Below are 6,000 nucleotides of genomic sequence, written 5' to 3'. Positions count from 1 at the left end.
TCTTATTATGTGCATGATATCCTGCGTGCATGACGAACCTCCATTAATACCATGTCCCAACGCCCATTGAAGTTGCTAAATCAACCACAAAGTCAATTAAAACGTAACAATAACAGTATTCCTAATAATTAAATTCACCACAGGGGTGATTTCTAAATGGCGTGAATTCTATTTATGCTGATTGCTAAAAATCAACACTACAATGTATCAATAACCAGGGCTACATAGCTCAGTTGGTAGAGCACCGGAACGGCAATCCGGAGGCAAGGGCGGATCCAGAACACAATTTTTGGGGGGCCCAAAAAATATTTGGTCGATTCTAGATGCTCTGTGGTGCGATCTGAGGCAATTTCTGACCACTTTAACCAGTGTTTTTTTGAGGAAAAGATGGTGGTGTACTCATTGCCTGCCTTTATTGCGATGTCACATTGCCCCCCCTGGATCCGCCCTTGTCCGGAGGTCGTAGGTTCAAACCCAGCTCCAGTAAATGTCTTTGCTCAATAAAGAATTGAAATTCATTATAAGATTTGTGACGCATCACTAGAAAGGAAACTAATGTAAACTTGCCTGTAACAACACGTTGAAGTAGTCAAAATATTAGTAGGCTTACGTAAATATTGGTCGTCATATAATGGACCTTAGACCTTTATCATGCTGCCACCATTTCAGTCATGTTCCCCTGCACCCAGAAGGCCTACTGAATGATTTTTGTTGTGCAAAAACGAACCAGACTATTTTTTCCTTCCAGCCTCGCTTTGGTTACGTTGATGTGAATGAGAAAAAATCAAGATGGCCGCAACATGGTAATGGCCTATTCATGAGGAAGCCATTTTTGATCGTGTTCCCTGAATGTATTTTATAAATTGTGAACTGTTGAATGGGATGGTGCCAGACTAGTTATGAGTGCCAAGCTTCACTTTCAAATGTTATACAAATGTGGCTTCAAATATTATGGTATGATTAATCACAAATTATAAATTATTCATCAGAGCAGACTGGTATCTATTTGTACTTAACTTTATGTCCTTGCTTTTCTTTGTATTCGGGAGTTCTAAGAAAAGAAGATTTTACCTCACTTTCAATTTAATATAGCCGACCGGTGATTAATGGCCATAGTCGATTAAGCTAGTTCAACCGATGCTGACTAGTGTGCGTTCGATCAAAATTTAGTCCAACTATGGTGAACCGTGGTTCCCGGTCGAAATTCCTCCTTAATGTTTAACTTGGCCTTTAATATCAACACAAGCGAACGAGTAAACGACAGAGGCGGAAAATATCACAGTGATGTATGGAGTCCTGTGGAGGATCCATGGAGGTGTTATTTTGTTAGTTCAGATGTTCATTGATTTCTTGCGGGTAGAATACATGCAGTATAAAACTGTTTGCACTTTGGATCTAACCGCAAGATTTTCATACACTGACACTGTGCTGATATTTTTAATGAATTTCTATTGTGCAACGAGTATTTTCCCGATACCATGATCATAGCAGAGAGAGATGTAAATGTTTCTCATAAATACTTTATCCACCTGCCGAAAATGAATGACTGGGTTGTATTTAAGCATTATCGGTCGGTCTAACCTTTGGTCTGGGTGTATTACTCATCGCCTTAAGCATCCTAATCCATCTTCTGGGACGTCTTGATCAGAGGAATTAACTGGTCAGGGGGAAAAAGGACCCATGACGTGGGGAAATATCAGAAGATCTCAAGACCGAAGCTGATATATCATGGCTGGGATGAAATGATGAGAAAGTGCGAAAGACCGGTCAGTGAAAGATACACCAATCTTGCTTGAAGTTCGACGTGAAACAGAAAATCGAGAGTATTCTTGCGAGATAAAATATTCCCTCAATACTTTGTAATTTGCTATTCAAGTATCGTTGAGAATGACTTCAAATGATTTATATATTTGTTGGGTAGGTAGTTTTCTATTTATAATCGCTGTTGGAGGACGGCTGCATTAAGGAGTGTGGATCCAAAATCAAGCTTATATGGAATATATGGCCTACTTGTTTGGAATATATGGCTAGCTTACATGTAATATATGACCAGAATGTATGGAATTATGGCCTGCTTATATAGAATTAATGGCCAGCTGATATGGAATATATCTTCATACTGCTTATTTATTCTATATCACAATACCAGTGAAGTACCAGCAGAAATATTATATGTTTTAAAATATTGATTGAAAATATTGATTGACCTCAGAGTTTACGAGTACTGCTATACACTACGGATATGACTTTTTATGAACTTGTGTTTACATTTTCAGTAAAATTCTTTTAAGAACCAATTTCACTAATATCGGAGACGTCTTACTCAGATAAGATAATAGCATCATAAAAAATAACGGTTTTTCATACGGGTTTACCACGCTTATCAACACACTTTAGGCAGAATGCCAAATTTCAATGTAGCCTTTTACGTCATAGAACCGCCATTTTATTTCATTTTAAGTCAAGATGTTTAAAGACTTTGCGATGGGTTTAGCATTCATTCTGATACGATACAAGATAAACACAATAACATTTGGGTGTTAATACGTTTGGTTATAAATAATCACCGTGTAGTTGAATAAAATTAGCATCAATTTGCATATTCGCATGAAATTAATGTTAATTTGCATATTTTATCTGGCTTGTGAGTCAAATGAACTCACTGGAATAAGAGATGATTTGAAATGTAACGGTAGATTTATATTTCAATTGTAACTATAGCTGACGAACAAGTACAAAAAAATTATATAATTATAGTAGGGAAATAATATCTCTGTCATGAAATCGCACCCATTTGTAATTATTTACAAGGGAATGATAGCTGGTTTGATATTAAAATTATTCAATGACAATCGTGATGCATCTTTGGCGAAACCTTGAGTGCTCAGTACACAGTTTGCTTATGGCGGCGAGCTGTGCATTGCTCAGTACGCTAGGTAATCTCATTGCTAAGTCAATAGATGGTGATTGCTCAGTAGATTTGCGCAGTGTCGTCTTACGTCGTAAGCGCTCGTTTGCCTTGCAGTCTGCTCCACGATACATTGTAGCTGTGGTATAATGCACTTCATGTGTAAAACACACGAACGAGATTTTCTAAGAAATATCACAATTGTTCCACGTTAACTTAAATTCTGTTTATATAACAGAATTTGTGGCATACTGAAAATTACGATTTCAATCTGGTATGATGAACGGGCGATATTTTTCAATGCAGACTTTTTCAAAGCAGACTGCAAGATTTCTGATTTTTATGGATATTTTTGATAAAATAATCCATACCATCCGCACTTCTTGAGGAGTAGTGATATTACGTTTTGCGTGTAAGCCCGAACTTTGAGTAAAATAGCACGTTTTTAACCGTTTCGCCTTATTTTGTTTTTGAGAGAAAACAGTGCAGTTTGTAATTATCCTTTACTTTTGCTTGAATAATTTCCATGTAGTGTGCCATTCAGTATGTAAGTTTTCGTGTGTAATAAAGGAATGTCTCATAATTCGTATGTGTGCATAGGCTTATTCAAATTCCTCTTTAATTTCGTTTAAATATGAGTCATTTTCATGTTTCTTGGGCCAAACTTGAAAGATGAATGTCATATTTCTTTTTGCAGAGTTAAATTAAACTAATTTAAGTAAAAGTGAATTCGCATGGTTGTCAAATCTGTCCTGCCCTATTTTATCTTTAACTATACTACATGTCGTGTCTCCCATTCCATGTCGTGTCTCCCATTCCATGCATTAATGCCTAAATGTAAAACATGGTTCCTTCTTTAACCAACCTTTTTTCCCCCTGAAAGGTATAGGCCTAGTGATCCTCGATATATTACATTTATCGTGAGATCTTCATACGCCCACTCGAAAGCCGTAAGTTGCATGCTAATGCCTCGTCCTATCTTGTGTGCGATCTTAAGGTGTGTGCGCGTGACTGTAATTCCCGATCCAAGAGAAAAAATTAACAGTCAAAATAATCTGCGTTGAATTCAAGACCTTTACGAGACCTTCATAACTCAATATATTTTTGTTAATTATCAATATTGACAAAGAGAAGCTAAATACAAATGACTTTCAGTTACATTAATGTTGATGAAAGAAAACTGATATTTTGTTTGTGTGTAGTCCACGTGTGACTTTCGGTATTTTTTGAGATTATTACCATAAAATATTGATTTTAACTCATACTTCGTGCATTAAAAAACAGTTGCTTTGTTTGCCAAAGCTATGCTCAAACGCTAAAGAATTGGGTGGTTCCCCATTTACATTACTTTACTTGACTTAATCTGCAATTCTATTTATATTTCGTGTGAGGTCTTAGCAAAACTGTGTCGACTATAAAATAGAAATTTGAAACAATGTCGTTACCGTAATACTGAAAAAGACGGTATACATTACTTAAATTGCATACACTCTAAAACAGATTGGTTAAAATAACCAATATTCGTTAAAATGTGCTAACCAATCCGATCGGCTGGATTATTAACCAATATGTGGTCAACCAATGATTGGTTATGTCAACCAATCTGTGTACGTAAACGTTACGCGCACATACAATGTTTTGTTCTTCTCAACATATAGTTTGCATTTTTTTAAAGAAGGGATTAAGGCTCTTAGAATAAATCATCTAATGGATGTCATTCTCTTGCATGATTCGTGAAAAAAATACTAGGCTTCCTGTTCAGCCAAATCACAAGTCGATCGTATCGAGTCGAATCACAATGCAGGTCGACGTCAGAAGTAACAGAAGACGAATAATGAAAATGTCAAAGTGTACTTGGTATAGCGTTTCATGAAGTCTTGACAGACTGTATTAGTCCTACTCGAAATTGACTTCTGATAGGAAGATTGTGACATCGTGTGGTAACTTTGCAAGGCGATGCAACAAAGCAATTAGACCTACCTCAAAATACTCATGGTAAATCTGGGATCCTAAAACAATTCAGATTTGCATGTATAATACTCCTTGCCAAAGTTACAATTTACAGCCAATTCAAGTTGGCTTTGTGTTCCTTCGTTAAACCATCTGTTACCTAAGTTTTAGTTTTTATTTCACGTTTTCCAGCTTTTAATAATCGCTTTTGGTATTTTAGATAATCTTTGCGCTTGGAATTGTTCTGCGAAGCTTAAACATGGGCCATATGAATACATTCTGTAGTGTTGCAATCAGACTTGTGTGACTCGACCTGTATGACTCTGGACTCGGACTCTAACTGTATTACCCGGACTCGGACTCGACCTGTATGACTCGTGACTCAGACTCGACCTGTATGTCTCGGTACTCGCCGACTCGGACTCGACCTGTATGACTCGGGACACGGACTCAAACTCGACCTGTATGACTCGAGCTCGGACTTGACCTGTATGCCTCAGGACTTGGACTCGGACTTGACCTGTATGACTCGGCACTCGGACTCAGACTCGGGAGCGGTGACTCGGACTCGGACTCGAACTATGACTCGGGACTCGGACACGGACTCGACCTGTATGACTCGGACTCGACCTGTATGATTCGGGACTCGGACTCTACCTGTATGACCCGGACTTGGACTCGACCTGTATGACTCGTGACTCAAACTCGACCTGTATGACTCAGGACGGACTCGACCTGTATGTCTCGGGACGCGGACTCGGACTCGACCTTTATGACTCGGGACTCGGACTTGACCTGTGTGACTCGGTACTCGGACTCGGGAAAGGGGACTCGGAGTCGACTAGAACTCCACTCGTTTGGTGGCTCAAAACATTGAAATTCCATTGTAATCAGGGTCGGTCTGGTGCAATTAAACTTTAAATAGCCCACATAATGCTTATAATCAGTGCTACTGAAGATCTGCGCTGACGAGAAAAACTCTATCGAAAGCTTAAACGATCATGCATGTCAGTCATCGACTTCTAACTATAGGAATAAATCTGTATTATTAAGAGTATGTGGCAGTCTATGGAACATGCCTCATGTCGATAGGAAACTGCTCCAAGGCATGTCCAAGTAACTTGGCCTTATCTTATTTCGTC

Source organism: Patiria miniata, unplaced genomic scaffold (assembly GCF_015706575.1).
Source record: "Patiria miniata isolate m_02_andy unplaced genomic scaffold, ASM1570657v1 HiC_scaffold_19, whole genome shotgun sequence".
NCBI lineage: Eukaryota > Metazoa > Echinodermata > Asteroidea > Valvatida > Asterinidae > Patiria > Patiria miniata.
This window is presented reverse-complemented; position numbering follows the sequence as displayed.